We start from the raw sequence: 20,635 nt of genomic DNA on the forward strand, positions 1-20,635 counted from the left end.
TGTATCTATTTGAATTTCTATAGCAAAAGCATCCTTGTAATCAGTTTCAAATAGAAATATTTCTAAGTCTTAACCTATCTCACCCTACTGTGAAAAATCATTCTCTAACAATGTGACTTCTTGTGATTCAAATTCAGATATACTTCCATTTTCTTGCTCACCTATTAGAATATATCCTTTTGATTATTCAGAGTATCTTATAAAGATACATTTCCTTTCCCTTAGACCTAGTTTTCCAAATTTGTGGGATGGATCATGAGCAAACATAACACATCCCCAAGGTTTCATGAAACCTAGGTATGATTTGCATTTTGTTCAAAGCTTGTAAGGAGTGGAGGTAACTAATTTAGTAAGCACACGATTAAGTATAAAAGTGGCAGTTAAAAGGGCATAATCCCAACAAGTAATTGACAAATTCGCTTAAGCCATCATTGACCTAACCATATCCAATAGGGTCTTATTTCACCTTTCCGTAACACTATTTTGTTGCGGAGTTCCAGGAATAGTCAACCGTCATTCTATTCCCCTTTCATCACACAATTCCTTGAATTGATCAGATAGATATTTTCTACCTCGATCAATTCTTAAAGCCTTAACTTTTTCTGTCTAATTGATTTCAACTAAATTCAAAAATTTAATGAAGCAATTTAAAGCTTCAGACTTATGAGATATCAAATAAACATAACCATATCGAGTGAAGTCATCCATAAATGTGATAAAATAAATAGCCCCATCCTTAACCCTTACATTCATTGGACCACATATGTCAAAGTGGATTAATTGCAATGAAAATTTAGCTTTAGTTCCTTTTCCAAATGGTTTTCTAGATGTTTTTTTCTATTAGGCAATATTCACAAGTAGACAATTCCACTTTATTAATACTATCTAGTAGGCCCTTTTTAGCCAATCTTTGCATGCGTTATTGACCTATGTGGCCAATTATGGCATGCCATGTGTTAACATCATTCATAGACTTATTAAAAGATGTAAATAAAGAAAAACTAATATTATTATTAGAATTACTTATAATATCCAAAACAATAAAACCATCTAAAAAATATCCAGAACCATAAAAACTTGATCCTAAAAATAAGTTTACTCTTAATTCATGAAAGTTAAGGGTGAAAACTAGTTTAAATAAAACAAAAACAAAAACTAAATTCTGGCAAATTTCTGGAGCAAACAGGATATCACGCAGGAGCAGGATCTGAGCTTTATGCATGACTAACTTGCATGTGCCAATCCCTTTCATTTCCACTTTGGAGTTGTTTCCAACATATATCCATCTTGTCCCATGAGATAGACATTGGAATTCCATGAAGGCTTCTCTATCCTTCACTACATGGTCTGTGGGCCCTAAGTCTACAGTCCATAGAGGATTAGATTCAGTTAGTAAAACAAAACTAGAAACATTTATTACACTCATAAGTGCTAAAAGGCTATTTACCTTTTTAGGCTTGGTGTAATCATGAGCAAAATGTCCTTTATTGCCACAGTTGAAACACGCCACTTTTGAAATGTTCTTCTTTTTCTTCTTGCTAGGAGCTTTCCCTTTCCCAGTTTTCTGTTTCTTATTTGTTTCACCCTTCCCTTTGCCTTGTTGGTTCCCATCTTAGTTCTTGCATTTGCATCCTTTTCCCCCTTGAGAACTTGAACCAGCCATGTACACATCTGTACTTAGCTTGCTAAAATGGATGCACTCTTCCTCCAGTTTAAGGTGATGCGTAGCATCCTCCAAAGTCTTGATATAGGTGTTATGGGTTGAGTGCATCTTCATATTCTCCTAGCTATTTGGTAGAGAGCATATGATAGCCTGGATTTGTTGTCCATCAGTTAAAATATGACTTGCATCTTTGAGCTCATTGACCATGTTATTCATGACCCTCAGATGTTTCTTCATGTCATGATTAGGATGCTTCTTATAAGTGTTAAATTTGATAGTTAAAGCTCTAAGTTTAGCGATCGAAATACCTCCAAAGTTTTCCTTGAGAGTAGACCACATGTCCTTAGCTTTGTCATATTTCCTGAATTCTCTCATCACATTATCATTCATGCTGCTTAGCAACGTAATGCGAGCAATGGAGTTCTTCTTTTTCCAAGTTTTAAACGCCTCATAGCTGTAACGCCCTCACTTTAGATAGTTTGTACATTCTACTATTCTAGTGACTAATGTCTGTCCGGACAGCCAGAATGTCTAAAACTATATTTAAATTAGAGTGAGGAGTCATAAATAACTTAAATAATGATAAGAAAAATTAAGAAAAAATTTAAGCAATAAAATGCATTAAGGTTAAATGAGCCATAGCTCTAGCGATGGGTAACCTAACGGGAAACGACTGTAAAGACAGTTAGCAACCCTAGACCCGAGGGAAACCCTACAAAATAATTTTTGGGACTCCAGTGAAGAGTTATTGAGCCTTAGATAATAATAGAATGCCAAGAAAATGCTAAGAAAAATTTATAAATCGGTTCAGATAATTTTAGTTTGTTAAGCAAAACAAAGGGCATTTTCTTAGCATGAGTTAAATAATGACAGGAAAAACTAAGAAAAAATTTAAGCAATGAAATGCATTAAGGTTAAATGACTTGTAGCTCCAGCGATGGGTTACCTAACGGGAAGCGACTGTAAAGACAGTTAGCAATCCTGGACCTGAGAGGAACCCTATAAAATAATTTTTGGGACTCCAGTGAAGAGTTATTGAGCCTTAGATAACAATAGAATGCCAAGAAAATGCTAAGAAAATTTTGTAAATCGGTACAGATAATTTTAGCTCGTTAAGCAAAACGAAGGGCATTTTGGTCATTCACATTCAGAGATGATTTTTGACCAACTTGTCCATTTAAGTAAGTGAGATCCATATTCTAAAATATGAATAAATATTGCTAAAAATTTAATTAAAAATGATAAAAGAAAGAAGAAAAGAAAAGAAAATCAAATGAAAATTAAAACCCCATTTATGACATAATAATGATGTAATTAAAATTTCAACCAATAGAAATTAGACAAGCACAAATAAAAGAGATAAAAGAAATTAACTAAAACCAAATCAAGTCATCTTCTTCCTTTTTTATAAAGTGGCCGAACCATGAGTCCCATCTCCTTCCACCAATTTTTATCTTTAAAAGCTTCAATTCCCATCAATTTAATCCATATTTTTCCTACCTCCAAACACAAAAACTTGATATTTAACCTAGTTAAAGTGATTAGAGGCAAAAAGAAGGGGAGAAATTAAAGAATTAGAAGACTTAGAATCTTGCCATATGAGGTTAGTGCCATAACCAAGCTCCTTTCTTTCTTTAATCCTTATTAGAGTAGTGAATTAAGTGAAAATCTTATGAAATTGAAGGAAAACATTAAGTGTTTGAAGAATCAAAATTTTTGGCAGCCATGAGAAGATTGGGGTTTGATGACTTTTTGATGAAATTAATTTGTTTATTCATGTTGTTGAAGAAAATATATGATAGATAAGTGGATTGGAATGAGTTTGGTATGTGTTGGATGCAATTAGGGATTGTGAGGGTTAGGGTTTTGTGACAAATTAGGGATTTTTATGCTTTGATGTTCAATTAGTGTTATTAAGGTCAATTAGTGACCATTTGGTATGATTTGACCATAAAATGAAGTTGATTGTGGCATTGAATTAGGAATTAGAGGTGCTGCCCAATTGCTGGAAATTCTAGACTTTGAGTCCAGTGAGTTTAGGCAGTCATAACTTGAGTTGTATAGCTTCAATTGGTGTAAAGCCAATTGGAGGTGAAACTAGGGATATAATGCCACATTTTTTATGAAGAGACCCTGTCTAGAAAACCAACTTAAGGTGACCTAAAATTTGCCTAAATCCGAATAACCACAATTCTGGACCTGGAAAATAACCAAATGAATAGTGTTTGTTCAAATAGCCATAACTTTGTGTAGAGATGTTCAAATGACTTGATTCTTGAACCCATGGAAAGCTTAGACAATGTAGAACAACTTTCATGGAGAATAGAAACCCAAATTCTAAAAATAACCTAGTTAAATTACTAATCAAATTTAACTCACCAAAATTGCCAGAATCAAAAATTGCCCAGAAATACTAGACAATGACTAATCCAGCCAGTTATGATAAAAATACCATAACTTGAGCTACAAAACACCAAATGGAGTGATTCAAAAAGGGAATTAAAGTAGAGACATTAAAGAACAACTTTGATAAAGAAGGTTTAGCCAAATTCTCACTGTAGTTAGGTTCAATGGAACAGTAAACTTAGGTGACCAAAACTGAAATTTTAGAAATGCATCTAGGGAACTTTGAATTACAATTGACAACTAATGCCAATAAATTTAGAATCCAAAATGTGGTATGACCAAGTATTAAAAATTTGTATATATATTATTTATAAAAAGGTCAACATTTTGAATGAATAGTAATGTAAATAGTAACCATTAAATCATGTGAAATGGTATAATAAACTAGAAAAGTTATTATAATTGTTAAGTATGGGATATGATTGGTAACTTATGATTTTTGAATTTAATTTGAGTGACCCTAAAACATAGGAGAATAATTCATATGAAGAATCTTAGGCTAACATATGACTGTAACATGTCTAAATGGTTGGACAAAGTTGGCATTTTCAGAATCTGCCTGGCTCTGGAATCAGAAGAAGATAATGAACCAGTTATGGTTATTTGACCATAACTGGAGTTCTAAAACTTTAATTAACATAATTCAAAATAATATGAATAATTAAGATAAAGACCTAGGACTTTATTGCAGGAACCTGGAACCAATTCTAAGCCTAAGTACTTGGAATTGTATGACAAAGAAAATAGAAAATCTTAAAACTAGTAAACTTACAGGGTTTAACACCCTGGACAGTCATTAATCAATTGACTATAACTAGAGTTATTCTACTTTAAAGTAAATGATTAAAAAGGAAAATTTAAGTTAATTGGAAATCCATGAAATGTTTATGGATTACTTGTAATATGAATGATAATTTATATAAATATTGTAATAAATAAATAAATCATATGAATGTATGAATGAGACATTAGTTCTCATTATTGAAGAAAGGAAGAATGTTTTGAGTACAATGGTAAGAGAAACAATTGACGTGAATTGTGATCAATATAGATAATATAATGAATGTATAAAACATATTAATACTTAATGGTATTAATGTACCCATAGATTGTCTAGACACGTGTGTTAAATTGGATAGATTTGCATGCCAATAGGGGATTTGATTTAGCAGTACTGCATAAGACTTTATGCCCGTATTCATGGCTTGTATGCCTAATTATTTATTACCATGGCTTTTTAGCCACATTGATTGCATACGTGGTTGACGTTTTGTGTATTCACGTCCCATGGTATGATGGCCCGAGGCACTGCGGTGCCCTGTGTCAGCTATATTAATTGCATACGTGGTTGACGTTTTGCGTCCTATGGTATGACAGCCCGAGACACCACGGTGTCCAGTGCCAAGGACTCGCTTATTTAGTTTAGTCAGCCTATCATAGGTTACTTGGGCAGTGAACAAGTTAAAAATATTAGGAATTAAAAATTTTAGAAATTAAATAAATAAGTAAAAAAGACTTCAAATAAATTAGATTAGAAGTAATAATTTTATTTTTTAAGAAATAATCCAAAACACCTAGAAAGTATTGAGGAAGTGATAAAAAGAATAGAAAGAAATATAACTTAAATAAATATTACAAATGCATGTTTCATAATAATATTAGCATAAAATGAATATTTTTAGATTATTTTTATAATGTATATTATTAGTGTAAATTTATGAACTAAGCACGTTCAAAAAGGAATAAATTAGGATAAAAGATAGTAACTATTAGAAATTTCATACAAAATTAAATTAGTTCTTAATTATTCAAATTAGGCTTTATTTCTATCTTTATTTGTATATTATTTCTTTGTTATATTATTGTACCATTAAGGAGAAATGCTTAGCACGATGGATTGTTTTCTCGTGTAGGTACTGAAGATAAAGCCAATGGACATTAGACTGGGATTTTAGAGTTTGGATCTGCAGAGTGCCCAAGGTTGTCACCTCCTCAGCAATGCATGTAGATAGAGCCCATATAGCTCATAGTATGTATTTTGTACATTATAATTAGTTATTATGTTGTAATGTAAATTATGAATTTATGTAATTAATGTGTAAATCATGTATTTTAATGTAATTTGAAAATTTTTATATATGAATTAAGCATGAATGGATTTGTATGGAAATGAGTATGTAATTGAAATACATAAATGATATTTGAAATACTGAGATGATTATGATGTATATGGATGAGATTATTATTGGAAATTATTTTTGAAACTTTCAAATCGGTGAATAGTAAAACACGTCAAATGATAATAAAATAGGGAAAACTCCGTTAGTTTCTCCTTAGAAAATAATTGATTTTTAAAATATAACAAGTTTAAAATTATTAAAGGAACAAAGTAAGATAAGATAAGGTGCTCCAGCACCGAATATAGTAGGCCTTGCTCGACTACACTTTAGACGGGTGAGGGATATTAGAATAGCTGCCTATGCTGGGCTATGTTGCCCTTCGGGTACTTCCATGACTAGGTTGAGGACTTTTAGAACTTCTTGTTCCTCAAGCACATATTGGATTTTCATACTCCAGATTTCGTAGTTGTCGCCATTAAGCTTCTCACCCTTGTTTAGCTCGACTACAATGTTCCTAGCAACTAGCGATATTTTTCTGTTTAGGATATTTTATGCACATTTATTAACACTTAATAATATACATACATCTACCTTTACACTAACTAATTATGCTAATATTTATCTTTCATTATGTTTAGAATCGAAAGTTCACTATGTTCCCAATCATCCTCTAATATCCTAATGTGTAATAAAAATAACATAATTAATTATGTAAGGTAATATTCTTAAATTACTTTTAATCTAAGAACTTAATAAATTTATACTATAACAAATTTATTAATCTTTTCTTCTTAAATCACTCTTAATTCAAGAATCAAATAAATTTATACTATAAGAAATTTGTTGTTTTTCTGAATCTTATATTTAAATCCCACAGAAAATAAATAAATAAATAAAGAACAATGATATAATAAAATAAATCATAAATATTTTAATTACTATTTTAAAATAAAATATTCATAATAATAAAGAATATCAAAAAGAAAATATTACTTAGTAATCTTAGTATATTCTAAAGGATGATGGAGATCCTTGATACTGGTAAAGATTCTTTCAACTTTTTATTCAACTCAAATTTTAGTCTATTGTCAACCTTAGGCAGTATTTTCTTGGCTAGTGATTTCCTTTTTTCATCTCGTATAAATAGACCAAGTAAGAGACAGGTTGTCTTCCTAGCTATCCAGCTTTAGTATTCGTTAATGAATTCTATCACTAGATGCCTATAACACCCAAAAGTGTTTTTATCTACCTTTTTCCAAGTGGAATCTAAAATTCCTCTTAACTTAGGGTTAGGTAAAAATGCTCTTAGTGCCCTATATCTCTCTCTCTTGTAAAAGATCTTCTGCCCAAATAATTAGTTACATCTTCAAATTCACTCTAACAATATAATTAACAAAACACTCCAAATCATCAGTAGTATCTTTGGAATCCATCTCTAGAGTGATTAGCTCTCTAATCATTCCATCTACTCTAGTCCTTTGTTAAGCAATAAAGATCCTGATAGGGGTTCTAACAAGACAAATCATATTTTTGTATACATAAAGAAAGAATTTAATATCTAAATAAAATATTTATTTTATCAAAAATAAATAATATCAATAAAAATATTGATAAAAATATTCCGGGTGAGTGAAAATAATTTAGAACAATATCTAAATAATTTTAACATTTTAAAATGATTTTTAGATAATTAAAGTAAATTTAAAGAAATAAAATTAAAATAATTATCAAAAAATCTAAAAAATAATAAAATAAAAATGTCTTACAAATTAAAATTTTCATCACCAATATTTTTAAAATATTTTTTGGACCTTGTAGGAATTTTTTCCACTAAAAAAAACCTTGGAAAACTATTTTTCCAAAAAGTATATATTTTATAATTTTCTAGTTGTTTATTAAATAAACAATAAAAAAAATATGATATTTCTGATTTGTTTGAGTTGGATATTTACTAAAATAAATAAGGACTCTATTTCTAAGGTTTTGGGCACATTTATCCTCACCATGACTAAAAACTCACTAGAAGGGGTCTCCTTTAACCTTTCCTAATACTAGATTTAGAGTGACTTTTTGATAACTTTGAACAAACCTAGCTCTCTCATCTTTTATTCTTAAAAAATACAAACAATATACCTATAGAAAGCTTGTCATGTCTACTTTATAATTGTAACATCTTCACTTTAGCTAATCCATACGTTCTACTGTTCCGATGACCAATGTCGGTCCGGGCAGCTAGAATATTTGGAATCATAATTAGACTAAAGTGAGGAGTTATAAATAAACCAAATAATGATAAGAAAAATTAAGAAAAATTTTTAAAAATGAAATGCACTAAGGTTAAATGAGCCGTAGCCCCAGTGACGAGTGACCCTAACGGGAAGTGATGGCGAAGGCCATTAGTAACCCTAGACCTGAGCAAAACTCCATGAAATAATTTTTTGGATTTCAAGGAAGGATTATTGGGTTTCAATGATAATAAAATGCTAAGAAAATATAAGAAAAATTTAATCAATCGGTACACACAATTTTAGTCCGTTAAGCAAAACGAAGGGCATTTTGGTCATTTCATCTGCAGAGATGATTTTTGACCAACTTGTCCAATTAAGTAAGTGAATTATATGACATAAAATATGAATAAATATTTATTAAAAATTTACTAAAAATGAGTAATGAAAGAAGAAAAGAAAATAAAAACAAAAATGAAATAAAAATCGCATTTATGACATAAGCATGATGCAATTAAAATGTTTCTACTCAATCAAATTTTGACAAGTCATTATACACTACTTAAAAAGAGAGAAAAGGAGTTAAAAATGAAAAACAAATTCTGCCATTCATCTCCTTCAACCAGCTGACTCCCATTCTCTCTCCTTTCACCATTTTTATTCCAAACTTCTCACTAGAAATTGCTTGAAAAATCACTATAAAATCATAAGCTTTCTTCATAAAAAATCCTCCTCACGCTTTAAACCATCTCTAGGCAGCAATTAGAAGAAGAAATTAAGGAGATTTATAAGCTCAAGTTAGCTCCCAAAAGAGGTTAGTGTCTAATATTTCATCTCTCTCTTTAATTTCTTATTTAAGAATATGATTTAATATAAATTAGTAAGAAAAGAAATGGAAATTATGTGTGTGTATATATATATATACATATATATATATATATATCCCATGATTTTGGCAGCCATAGATGGGTTAGGATTTGATGAATTTCCTTGAAACAAAGTGGTATGTGAGCTGCCCTTGACATGAGTTGAGTAATTGAACAATTAAGTGCAAGTTTAATGCATGAATGGAACTTGAAAACTAGGAGACTTGAGCAAAATTAGGGTTTGCCAATGTAATGGTATATGAACATTGTAATGGTCAATTAGTGACCATTTGGCTATTTTTGATGATGAATTGAAGTGATTTGTGATAATGGAATTGAGGTTAGGTATGCTGCCCTAGGTGACCTACAGGGCTGGGTGTGAATCTAGCAAGTTGGATAGCTGTAACTTGAAAGGTGTAGGTTTAATTGGTGCAAGGCCAATTGGACATGAAACTAAACCCATAATGTCACAACTTTGGTGAAGAAACTCTGCCCAGAAAACCAAACCAAGTTGACCTAAAAACTACCCTAATCTAGGTGACCAACATGCTGTACCTGGAAAATGACCAAATGAACAGTGTTTATTCAAATGGTCATAACTCAATGTAGAAAAGTCCAATTGACCTGAAATTTATATCAATGAAAAGCTTAGACAATTTAGAACAACTTTCATGAAGAACCCCAAACCAAATTCTGACTATAACCCATCTGAATTGCTAACCAAAATCAGGGTATCAAAACTGCCAGAACCATTTCTGCCCAGAAGTTCTGGGTAGATGCCAATCCGGCTAGTCCTAAAGAAAGTAGCATAACTTGAGCTAGAAAACTCCAAATGGAGTTATTCAAAAAGGGAATTAAAGAAGACACATAAAGGAACAACTTTAATTGAGAACATTTGGCAAAATTCTCATTGTAGAATTGCCTAATGAAACAATGAACTCTAGTACCCAAAACTAAAAATTTTAATTTATTTCATATTGGTTTTAAGTATTGATTGGCAACTAATGCCAACACTTTTGTGAACCAAAATGTGGTATCTTGGTGAACTTAGGTTCAACAAATCTATTATAAATTAAAAAGTCAACCTTTGAGTGGAAATAATCAAGTGAATAGTGACCTCTACATTACAAAAATAAATAATTAAATCATTAATTGTGTAAAATGCCCTAGTATGCTTAGAATGATTGGTTTGGATAGGTTGGCATGCCAATAGGGTTCTGTTAGCAGTACTGCATATGGCTTTATGCCATTCTGTGTTTTATGGCCTTACGTGCCATTTTGTGATATAATAGTTTTTGGCTATTTTGATTGAATTTACTATACTTGGGTTTCATGCCTAATAATTATTACAGCTTATTAGCTGTTTTGTTGGACACCGGGAGACACAATGTGACCGATGGTGTGATGACTCGAGGTACTTGGTACCCAGTGCCAGTTTACCCATTTATCCAGTTCAGTCGACTAGTATAGGTTACTTGAGCAATCAAAATAAATCTTACCAAATTTTAATCAAATAATACTACAATAATTGCCAGAAACTTAGTCTACATAAAATGTCAACATACATTCTGCACATCCATTTTATTTTAGGTATTTTATTTTATTATTAGCACCACTAAGTAGTATTACTTAGCGCGTTGCTTTTGCTACGCGTAGGTACAGGAGATACAGAACGTGAGCCCAGTAGACCCCAGACTGGGTGAGAGTCAGATCTGCCAGTGTCTTGTGTTACCACTCATCTGCAGTGTATTTTGGTAGGGCACTAGGATTCTCTTTTGTATTTTTGTAAATTGTATTTTGTATTTAGGTCTTTATGTTATCATGTAAATTATAAACTCTTGTATCATTTTATATTGTAAATTAATGAAAATTATTTATATTGTAAATTAATGAAAATTAAGTATTGCCTTCATAAAAGTGAATTCAAATTGAATTATATATGATATGGATTGAATGAATGAAAATTGTTGAGAAAAATGGAGATAATATTGATTATTTGGAGTTGAGAATGATTGGAAAAATATTTGGAAGTGTTTTCCACAGGTTCCAAAAAATTGTTTTCTCCATTTTTAGTCGGCACTCTGCCGGATTTTCTGAAAAATCTTCAGAACCTCCAATAAATTTAAAATTTCAATAAATGATGTAAATTATATCAATTTCATAAGTTTCACTTAGTGACCCATAAATAAATAAATTTTGAAATGATAAATATCAATGAGTTAAGATCTGGTGTTGTGGCACACTGTGTGGCATATCTTGCTCGGCTATACTGTAGACGGGTAAGGGGTGTCACATTTAGTGGTATCAGAGCATCGGTTTAGGCGTTTCTGGGCCTAGATAGAGTGCATACCATTGCATTGCATTTGTAAGTATTGAGGTGACACTGATTCAAGTCTATTTTTTTTCTTATTTTGATTAGGATATGGATCCTGCTTCTCAAAGAGCAGTTGATGAAGAGGTGGAGAGTTATGCTCTGCCAAGGACTAAATCAGGAGGCAGGGGAGAACCTGCTCCACCAACAGCTGAGACACTTGCCCAACCTCAGTTTGCGTTATTCCAGCAAATGACTAAATTTTACCGACAAATGATGGGGGCAATTCCACCACCACAACTATAGCCACAACCTCTGCCACCACCATAGAAGTCTCATTTGGAAAAACTACGAAAACATGGGGCTGTAGATTTCTTTGGGAAGAAGGAGGATGACCCCATGACAGCTGAAAATTGGCTGGATAGAACTGAAAGAGTATTGAAACAGCTTCACTGCACCCTCGAACAAAATCTGGAGGCTGCTGTGTCCCTACTTCAAGATGATACATACCAATGGTGGGACACAGTATCCAGTGAGGTGCAGCCAGATCAGATCACCTGGGATTTCTTCCTCATAGAGTTCAGGAAGAAGTATGTCAGTAAAGTGTACCTAGAAGAGAGAAGAAGAGAATTTATCAGTCTGAGGAAGAGTCAACTATCAGTGGCAGAATATGAGCGTGAATTTGTCAGACTGAGCCGGTATGGGAGGGAGATAGTCCCTACAGAGGCTAAAAGGTACAGAAGGTTTGAAGAAGGGCTAAATAACAATATTAAGGTCATTATAACAACATTGGAGATTACAGATTTTGTCAAATTAGTCGATGCTGAATTGAAAGTAGAAAGAGTTAGAATAAATGAGCAAAACAGAAGGGAAAGACAGCAGAAGAGGGGTCCTAGTCAGTCCAGTTCATTCTCTGCTCCTAGTAAAAAGTTTAAGGGTCCTCCTGCTCAGATTTTGGGTCAACCACAAGATCAGGATCAGTCCCAGGGGCCCTGACCACAATTCACACCTAGGAGAGGCCAGTCCACCTCATCTGCAGGTAGCTCTCCAGGGACGGTGTTCAGGAGACTAGCCACAACATCTTCTGCCTGTCCATACTGCCAGAAGTGGCATAAGGGAGAGTGTTGGCGAGTGACTAGTGCTTGCTTACGATGCGGGTCTACAGAACATCAGATCAGAAACTGTCCAAAGAGGACTGCTACAGCTGCCCCAACACAAGCAGATAGGCCTGCCCCTGCACCTCAAAGGGGTAGAAAGTCCGGTAAATCTGAGGTAGCTAGTCCATCACAGAAGCCTGCATCTGAGACAGTCGAGAGGCCAGAGGCCAGAATACCTGCCAGAGCTTATGCCATGAGAGCCCAGGAGGAGTAAGATGCCCCAGATGTCATCAGGGGTACATTCTTTCTCTACACTTTGCCTGTGCATGCATTGGTAGATCCAGGATCTACCCGTTCATATATCTGCATCAAGTTACCTGTAGAGAGGGGAGTCTCAGTAGAGGAGAGTGACCAAGACATTCTGGTCACAAATCCACTAGGCCATAGTGTGGTAGTGAATAAGGTGTATAAAGGTTGCCCGTTGAGGATTCAGGGATATAAATTCTCAACAGACCTAATTGAATTGCCCTTCCACGAATTTGACGTGATTTTGGGAATGGATTGATTATCATGTCATCAGGCAATAGTTGATTGTAAACTGAAGAGGATTTCTCTGAAAACTCCTGAGGGTAATGAGATTACAGTTGTGGGGGAACGGACAGATTTCTTGTCCAATGTCATCTCAGCCACAATTGTAAGAAAATTGATGAGAAAGGGCTGTGAAGCCTACCTAGCACATGTGGTTGATACTAGGCAGGCTAAGCCAAACCTGTGTGATATACCCATAGTAAGAGACTTCCCAGATGTGTTTCCTGAAGAATTGACTGGTTTAACACCAGAAAGGGAAGTCGAATTTGCTATTGAGGTAATGCTGGGTACAACAACAATTTCTATTGCTCCTTATAGGATGGCCCCTACTGAATTGAAGGAGCTGAAAATCCAGTTGTAGGAGTTACTGGATAAGGGGTTCATACGCCTCAGTGTGTCACCATGGGGAGCTCCAGTGCTGTTTGTGAAGAAGAAGGATGGGACCTTAAGATTGTGCTTTGATTACCGGCAGTTGAACGAAGTAACTGTGAAGAATAAATATCCGTTGCTCAGAATTGATGATCTGTTTGATCAGTTGAAGGGAGCCGATGTATTTTCAAAAATTGATCTCAGATTAGGGTATCATCAGCTAAGGGTAAGGGATGCAGATGTGTCTAAAACTGCATTTAGAACCCGGTATGAGTATTATAAATTCCTAGTATTACCGTTTGGGTTAACAAATGCACCAGCAGCATTCATGGAACTTATGAACCGTATCTTCCATCCATATTTAGATCTGTTTGTAGTGGTCTTTATTGATGATATTCTAGTGTATTCCAAGACCAGGGAAGAACACGATGAATATTTGAGGATTGTTCTGCAAACCCTGTGAGAAAAGAAGCTATATGCTAAGCTGTCAAAGTGTAACTTCTGGATGAGTGAGATCTCCTTCCTTGGACACATAGTATCAGTTGAGGGGATTAGAGTGAATCCCAAGAAGATAGAAGCAATGATGGAATGGAAGCCTCCCAGAAATACAACTAAGGTAAGAAGTTTCTTGAGGCTAGCTGGATATTATAAAAGATTTGTGAAGGGGTTCTCTCTCATAGCTGCTCCAATGACCAAGTTGTTACACAAGAATGTGAAATTTGGCAAGAACGACAAGTGCCAAGCCAGTTTTGAGAGGCTGAAGGCTATGTTGACAGAGGCACCAGTGTTAACACAGCCGGTGTCGGGAAAGGACTTCATGATCTATAGTGATGCCTCACATAATGGGTTAGGGTGTGTTCTCATGCAAGAGGGGAAAGTGGTCGCCTATGCTTCCACACAGTTAAGGCCATATGAACAGAACTACCATACTCATGATCTAGGGCTAGCAGCAATTATCTTCACACTGAAGAATGGAGGCATTATTTGTATGGTGAAAAGTGCTACATCTATACAGACCATAAAAGTCTAAAATACTTGCCAACCCAGAAGGAGCTCAATCTTAGACAGAGGTGATGGATTGAGTTCCTAAAGGACTATGATTATGTGATAGACTACCATCCTGGGAAGGCAAATGTAGTTGTTGATGCCTTGAGCAGAAAGTCCATTATAGATTTAAGATCACTAAATGCTCGTCTATCTTTAGCTCAAGATGGAGCTATTTTGGCTGAGTTACAAGTGAGGCCAAACCTGCTACAGCAAGTACAAGATGGGCAGAAAGCAGATGAAAAATTAATTGCTATTGTGGGTAAAATCTCAGAGGAGAAAGAAACTGATTATGAGGTAAAAATCGATAGGTGTCCGTACTACAAAGGAAGAGTGTGTGTACCAGATGATGGGAAATTGAAGACTAGTATTCTGAAAGAAGCACACACCAGTGTTTATGCTATGCACCTGCGAAGCACAAAAATGTACAATGATTTGAAGCCTCATTATTGGTGGCCTGGTTTGAAGAAGGATATAGCTGACTATGTTACTAAGTGCTTGACATGTCAGCAAGTTAAAGCAGAACATCAAGTTCCATCAGGATTGCTACAACCTATAAGCATACCTAAATGGAAATGGGATCGGGTCACTATAAATTTTGTCAGTGGTCTACCTTTCACCCAGAAGAAGCATGATGCAGTGTGGGTGATAGTAGATAGATTAACGAAGTCAGCATATTTTCTGCTAGTTAGGACTGACTTCTCACTGGGGAAGTAGCAGAGTTGTATATCAGTGAAATAGTTAGATTGCATGGAATCCAACTTTCCATCATATCTGATCGAGACACAAGGTTTATATCGAAATTTTGGAAGAAGTTGTAAGAAGCCTTGGGCACACAACTCCATTTTAGTATGACTTTTCATCCTCAGACGGATGGACAGTCGAAACGAGTAATCCAGGTAAACCTAAAAACAAATTGAATTCTTACAAATAATAAATTGAAATGATAGTAACAATGTGAATTATGTAATAGGTCCTTGAGGATATGCTGAGGAGTTGTGTCATTGAGTTTGAGGGGAGTTGGGATAGATACCTCTCACTGGCAGAATTCACATATAATAATAGCTACCAAGCTAGCATTCAAATGGCCCCACATGTCAGCAAGTTAAAGCAGAACATCAAGTTCCATCAGGATTGCTACAACCTATAAGCATACCTAAATGGAAATGGGATCGGGTCACTATAAATTTTGTCAGTGGTCTACCTTTCACCCAGAAGAAGCATGATGCAGTGTGGGTGATAGTAGATAGATTAACGAAGTCAGCATATTTTCTGCTAGTTAGGACTGACTTCTCACTGGGGAAGTAGCAGAGTTGTATATCAGTGAAATAGTTAGATTGCATGGAATCCAACTTTCCATCATATCTGATCGAGACACAAGGTTTATATCGAAATTTTGGAAGAAGTTGTAAGAAGCCTTGGGCACACAACTCCATTTTAGTATGACTTTTCATCCTCAGACGGATGGACAGTCGAAACGAGTAATCCAGGTAAACCTAAAAACAAATTGAATTCTTACAAATAATAAATTGAAATGATAGTAACAATGTGAATTATGTAATAGGTCCTTGAGGATATGCTGAGGAGTTGTGTCATTGAGTTTGAGGGGAGTTGGGATAGATACCTCTCACTGGCAGAATTCACATATAATAATAGCTACCAAGCTAGCATTCAAATGGCCCCATATGAAGCACTGTATGGGAGAAAGTGTAGAACCCCAGTATGTTGGATTGAATTAGGTAAAGATAAGCTGGTAGGACTAGACCTGGTGAAGCAGACCGAGGAGAAAGTAAAGATAATCAAAGCTAATTTGAAGGTTGCCTCAGATAGATAGAAATCTTATGCCTACTTGAAGAGAAAAGAGATAGAGTATGCAGTTGGTGACAAAGTGTTTCTCAAAGTCTCACCGTGGAAGAAAGTACTGAGGTTTGGAAGGAAGGGTAAGTTAAACCCTAGGTTCATTGGCCTATATGAAGTCAATGAACGTGTGGGACCAATGGCCTATCGGCTAGCTTTACTGCCAAAACTGGATAAGATCCACAATGTATTTCATGTGTTTATACTAAGAAGATACCGCTCAGACCCTTCACATGTCATCTCCATGGAAGAGATTGAAATCCAACTAGACTTGATGTATGCAGAAGAACCCATACGGATCCTGGCTCGAGAAGTGAAGAAATTGAGAAATAAATAAATTTCACTGGTGAAAGTACTTTAGAGGCACCATAATACCGAGGGAAAGTGAAGAGATGATGAGGCAACAGTTCCCTCAACTGTTTACATCAGGTAAATTTCGAAGACTAAATTTTTATTAGAGGGGAAGAGCTGTAACATCCTCACTTTAGCTAATTCATACGTTCTACTATTCCGGTGACCAATGTCGGTCCGGCCAGCTAGAATATTTGGAATCATAATTAGACTAGAGTGAGGAGTTATAAATAAATCAAATAATGATAAGAAAAATTAAGGAAAATTTTTTAAAATGAAATGCACTAAGGTTAAATGAGTCGTAGCCCCAGTGATCAGTGACCCTAACGGGAAGTGACAGCGAAGGCCGTTAGTAACCCTAGACCCGGGGAAAACTCTATGAAATAATTTTTAGGATTTCAGGGAAGGATTATTGGGGTTTCAATGATAATAAAATGCTAAGAAAACACAAGAAAAATTTAATCAATCGATACACACAATTTTAGTCTATTAAGCAAAACGAAGGGCATTTTGATTATTTCATCTACAGAAATGATTTTTGACCAACTTGTCCAATTAAGTAAGCGAATTATATGACATAAAATATAAATAAATATTTATGAAAAATTTATTAAAAATGAGTAATGAAAGAAGAAAAGAAAAGAAAAACAAAAATGAAATAAAAATCACATTTATGACATAAGCATGATGCAATTAAAATGTTTCTACTCAATCAAATTTTGACAAGTCATTATACACTACTTAAAAAGAGAGAAAATGAGTTAAAAATGAAAAACAAATTCTGCCATTCATCTCCTTCAACCAGTCGACTCCCATTCTCTCTCCTTTCACCATTTTTATTCCAAACTTCTCACTAGAAATTGCTTGAAAAATCACCATAAAATCATAAGGTTTCATCTCAAAAACTCCTCCTTACACCTTAAACCATCTCTAGGTAGCAAGTAGAAGAAGAAATTAAGGAGATTTATAAGCTCAAGTTAGCTTTCAAAAGAGGTTAGTGTCTAATATTTCATCTCTCTCTTTAATTTCTTGTTTAAGAATATGATTTAAGTTGAATTAGTAAGAAAAGAAATGGAAATTATGTGTATATATATATATATATATATATATATATATATATATATATATATATCCCATGATTTCAACAGCCATAGATGGGTTAGGATTTGATGAATTTCCTTGAAACAAAGTGGTATGTGAGCTGCCCTTGACATGAGTTGAGTAATTGAACAATTAAGTGTAAGTTTAATGCATGAATGGAACTTGAAAGCTTGGAGACTTGAGCAAAATTAGGGTTTGCTTATGTAATGGTATATGAACATTGTAATGGTCAATTAGTGTCCATTTGGCTATATTTGATGAGGAATTGAAGTGATTTATGACAATGGAATTAAGGTTAGGTATGCTGCCCTAGGTGACCTGTAGGGCTGGGTGTGAGTCCAGCAAGTTGGGGCAGCTGTAACTTGAAAGGTGTAGGTTTAATTGGTGCAAGGCCAATTGGACATGAAACTAGACCCATAATGGCACAACTTTGGTGAAGAAATCCTGCCCAGAAAACTAAATCAAGTTGACCTAAAAACTACCCTAATCTAGGTAACCAACATGTTGTCCCTGAAAAATGACTAAATGAATAGTGTTTGTTCAAATGGTCATAACTCAGTGTAGAAAAGTCCAATTAACCTGAAATTTATATCAATAAAAAGCTTAGACAATTTAGAAAAACTTTCATGAAGAACCCCAAACCAAATTCTGACCATAACCCATCTGAATTGTTAACCAAAGTCAGGGTATCAAAACTGCTAGAACCATTTCTGCCCAGAAATTTTGGGTAGATGCCGATCCGGCCAGTTCTAAAGAAAGTAGCATAACTTGAGCTAAAAAACTCTAAATTGAATGATTCAAAAAGAGAATTAAAGAAAACACATAAAGGAACAACTTTGATTGAGAACATTTGGCAAAATTCTCATTGTAGAATTGCCTAATAGAATAGTGAACTCTAGCACCCAAAACTAAAATTTTGGTTTATTTTCTATTGGTTTTAAGTATTGATTGGCAACTAATGCAAACACTTTTGTGAACCAAAATGTGGTATCTTTATGAACTTAGGTTCAATAAATCTATTATAAATTAAAAAGTCAACCTTTGAGTGGAAATAGTCAAGTGAATAGTGACCTCTACATTACAAAAATAAATAATTAAATCATTAACTGTGTAAAATGCCCTAATATGCCTAGAATGATTGGTTTGGATAGGTTGGCATATCAATAGGTTTCTGTTAGCAGTACTACATATGGCTTTATGCCATTCTGTGTTTTATGGCCTTACTTGCCATTTTGTGATATAATAGTCTTTGGCTATTTTGATTGAGTTTACTATACTTGGGTTTCATGCCTAATAATTATTACAGCTTATTAGCTGTTCTGTTGTACACCGGGAGACACAATGTGACCGATGCTGTGATGGCCCGAGGTACATGGTACCCAGTACCAGTTTACCCGTTTATCTAGTCCAATCGACTAGTATAGGTTACTTGGGCAATCAAAATAAATCTTACCAAATTTTAATCAAATAATACTACAATAATTGCCAGAAACTTAGTCTACATAAAATGTCAACATACATTTTGCACATCCATTTTATTTTAGCTATTTTATTTTATTATTGGCACTACTAAGTATTATTGCTTAGCGCATTGCTTTTGCCACACGTAGTTATAGGAGATACGAAACATGAGCCCAGTAGACCCCAGACTGGGTGAGAGTCAGATTTCCCAGTGTCCTATGTCACCACTCATTTGTAGCATATTTTGGTAGGACACTAGGATTCTCTTTTGTATTTTTGTAAATTGTGTTTTGTATTTAGGTCTTTATGTTATCATGTAAATTATAAACTCTTGTATCATTTTATATTGTAAATTAATGAAAATTAAGTATTGCCTTCATAAAAGTGAGTTCAAATTGAATTATATATGATATGGATTGAATGAATGAAAATTGTTGAGAAAAATGGAGATAATATTGATTATTTGGAGTTGAGAATGATTGGAAAAATATTTGGAAGTGTTTTCCACAAGTTTCGAAGAATTGTTTTCTCTATTTTTAGTCTGTATTCTATCGGATTTTCTGAAAAATCTTCGGAACCTCCAATAAATTTAAAATTTTAATAAATGATATAAACGATATCAATTTCATAAGTTTCACTTAGTGACCCATAAATAAATAAATTTTGAAATGATAAATATCAATGAGTTAAGATCTGGTGTTGCGGCACACTGTGTGGCATATCTTGCTCGGCTACACTGTAAACGGGTAAAGGGTGTCACAATAATGTCATAAAAATCATGTATAATTGATAAAAGCATAGAGAGATATAATTGCTCAAAGTAGGCATATTGAACGTGTTTCAATAAATTCAGATTTATAAAATTAAATCCCAGATTTAATTCTAATTACCCTAGCATGTGTTTAACATGTCAGTTAACATATTTAGAATATGAAAATAACAAAATAACTCTGATAGCAATGTTAGAAAAATCAATATGGCCCTAACCATATTAAATCAAGCATATAAACTTACAATCAACTTTGTATCACTAGTCCATATTTAATTACATATTACCCATAAATTAAACATAAAATTTACAGTCTAAATATACCTGGATTGTAAATAATTCCTAAAGAAATTATGGAGAATAAAGCCCCTGATGAAAGCAACTTGATAGGACCCAAATCATACCAA

The sequence above is a fragment of the Hevea brasiliensis genome, chromosome 2 (genome assembly GCF_030052815.1).
Source record: "Hevea brasiliensis isolate MT/VB/25A 57/8 chromosome 2, ASM3005281v1, whole genome shotgun sequence".
NCBI classification, from domain to species: domain Eukaryota; kingdom Viridiplantae; phylum Streptophyta; class Magnoliopsida; order Malpighiales; family Euphorbiaceae; genus Hevea; species Hevea brasiliensis.